The following is a 3,297-nucleotide window of genomic DNA, read 5'->3' as shown; positions in this document are numbered from 1 at the left end:
CCTTTCTATTGGAATATCTTATATTGGTCCAGTATTTGATAGGTTCTAGAGCATTTTCCAGTAAAACGTTAGTTATTCCAAGCAGGCAATTTGATGCAGTAGATAGAATGCAGATTTTGCAGGTGTATAAATCCTAGTTCTGACACTTACTGTGAGAACGTGGACAAATTACCTGACTTTGCTGAGCCTTGATTTTCTCTGTAAAACAGAGACAATAATCAGAGGAGGTAGTTAGGAGAGTGCTATAAAATATCCCAGGTAAAGCTTCTAGCCAAGTAATGACCCTATGTCGTTGTTGATGCTGCGGAGCCAATTCTGACTCATAGCCACTCTACAGGACAGAGACGAACTGCCCTGTAGGGTTTCCAAGGCTGTAATCTTTAAAAGAGCAGATTGACTCATAAAACCAAATTTGTTGTTGAGTTGATTCCGACTCATAGTGACCCTCTAGGACAAAGTAGAACTGCCGCATAGGATTTCCAACGCTGTCATCTTTACAGAAGCAGACTGCCACATCTTTCTTCCATAGGGTGTCTGGTGGGTTCGAACCATTAAGCTTTCTTGTTAGCAGCTGAGCAGCACTTAACTACTGTGTCATCAGATCTTGTCAGATGGGTCCATAAAACCAAACCTGTTGCTGAGTCAATGCTAAATCATGTGACTCTGTAAGTCAGAGTACTACTGCCTGAGAGGGTTTCCGAGTTTATAAACCTTTATGGAAGCCTAATCTTTCTCTTGCTGCAAGACTGGTGGGTTTGAACTGCTAGCCTTTTGGTTTGCAGCCAACATTTAACCCACTGGGTCGCTAAGGATCTATGATTGGCCCATACCTAAATCCCAAACCAAACCTATGCCATCAAGTCAAATCTACCTCATAGCGACCCTATATAGGGGTTCCAAGCTGTAAATCTTTATGGAATCAGACAGCTTCATATTTCTTCTGCGAAATGGCTGGTGGGTTTGAATAGTAGACTTGGTGGTCAGCAGCCCAATGCTTTCTCTCTCCAGTCTCTTTCTCTCTGCTCCTAATTCTAGATTTTTATTTGTTTGTTTGTTTGGGAGTTGGTAATTCTATAAAGATGATAGTGATATTTATGAGTTTCAGTAAAAACTAATTAATGGTAAGAAGAGAGAAACATGAAAAGCCTGTTCAACATGCCGTGAGAATTTGTTTGCTGGTTCTAGAATATGTGTTGCTACTTGCAACTAAGTAAAAAACACGTTGTGATTACAACCCACACACCTCTTGTACTACAATTTTGTGATGGGCTGTTTAGTGTATAAGTGAAGGAAGGATTTTCTTTCCAAATTAATGCAGTCTCTTCACAGTGAAGTTCTTTCTCGTTGTTGTTTTTAAGTGCTGTTGTGTTGGTTCTGACTCATAACAACCCTGCATAGAGTTTCCCAGGAGCTGTTGGTGAGTTTGAACCACCAACCTTTGGTTCAAACTGACCTTGCAGTCCAGTGCTTACCCTACAGCATTATACCAGGACTCCTTGAAAGAATTTAAATAATCCACCCCCAAACTACCAAACTCTTGTCATAGAGTGAAAATTGACTCATGGTGATCCTGTGTGTTACAGTATACAACTGAGCTCAATAGGGTTGTCTTAACTGCAATGTCTATGAAGAAGCTGGGTGGGTTTGAACCACAAACCTTTCAGATAACAACTGATCACTGAACTGTTTCACCACCAGGGTTCCTTTCCTTTTAATTGTTGTTAAGTGCCATCATCAAGTCATTTTGACTCGCAGCAGCCATGTATAGGGTTTCCAAGGCCTTAAAAGTTGGAGGGAGCAGAAAGTCTTTTACTTACAGATATCTAAAGCCTACCCTCTAATACTACCACTCATCTGTCAGTTTGTTGCACTGTGATGATTTGCATATTGTTGTGATGCAGGAAGCTGTTACACTGGTATTTTGAATGTTGGCAGGGACACTCATGGTAGACAAGTTTCAGTTAAGCTTCTGGACTCAGACAGACTCGTAAGAAGGAGAGGCAGAATACTTTCAAATGTTTAGCCACTGAAAACCTTATGAACAGCAGTGAAACTTTGTCAGATAGCACTAGAATACTGAATATTGAAACATGACAAATTACACAAGATTACTGTCAGATATAGTGCTGGAAGATGAACCCAAGTTGGAAGGTACTCAAAACATGACAGAGGAAAAGCTGCCTCCTGAAAGTAGAGTTAACCAGGATAAATATGAATTGGAGTAAAGCTTTTGGGACCGTCATTAGTTGATGGGGCACAACTCAAAATGAGGAGAAACAGCTGCAAACATCCATGAATAACTGGAACATGGAATGTATGAAGTCTGAATCTAGGAAAATTGAAAGTTATAAAAAATGAAATTGGATGCATAAACATTGATATCATAGGCATTAGTGAGCTGAAATAGATTGGTATTGGCCATTTTGAATCTGACAACCACATGGTTTACTATGCCAGGAATGACAAATTGAAAAGGAATGGTGTCTCATCCATCCTCAAAAAGAACATTTCAAGATCTGTCTCAAAGTGCAATGCTGTCTGTGACAGGATACTATCCATACACCTACAAGGAAACCAGTTAATACAACTATTGTTCAACTTTGCACACCAACCACTAAAGCCAGTGCTGATGAAACTGAAGAATTCTATAACCTTGGTGATAAAAATGATGCTGGAGATTGCATGATAGAATTTTGCAAGACCAATGACTTCTTCATTGAAAATACCTTTTAAAAAACTTATAATGATAATTATGCACATGAACTGCACCAGATGAAATACACAAAATTCAAATTGACTGCATCTGTGGGAAGAGACAGCAGAAAAGTTCCATATCATCAGCCAAAACAAGGCCAAGGGCAAACTGTGGAACGAACCATCAATTGCTCCTATGCAAGTTCAGGTTGAAGCTGAAGAAAGTTAAAACAAGTCTACAAGAGTCAAAATATGACCTTGAACACATTCCACCTGAATTTAGAGATCATCTCAAGAACCGATTTGATGCATAAGATACTAATGGTTTAAGACCAGAAGAGTTATGGGATGATATCAAGCACATCATACAGGAAGAAAGCAAAAGGTCACTATGAAAGACAAGAAGGAAAGAAAAGACCAAAATGGTATCAGAAGAAACTCTGAACCTTGCTCTCCACTGTACAGATGCTAAAGCAAATGGAAGAAATGAGGATATAAAAGAACTGAGCAGAAAATTTTGAAGGGCAGCTTGAGAAAAGAAAGTCAAATATTATAATGAAATTATAAAGTGCAAAGATCTGGAGTTAGAATATCAAAAGGGAA

The sequence above is a fragment of the Chrysochloris asiatica genome, unplaced genomic scaffold, assembly GCF_000296735.1.
Source record: "Chrysochloris asiatica unplaced genomic scaffold, ChrAsi1.0 scaffold00064, whole genome shotgun sequence".
NCBI lineage: Eukaryota > Metazoa > Chordata > Mammalia > Afrosoricida > Chrysochloridae > Chrysochloris > Chrysochloris asiatica.
Note: the sequence above shows the minus strand (reverse complement) of the source record.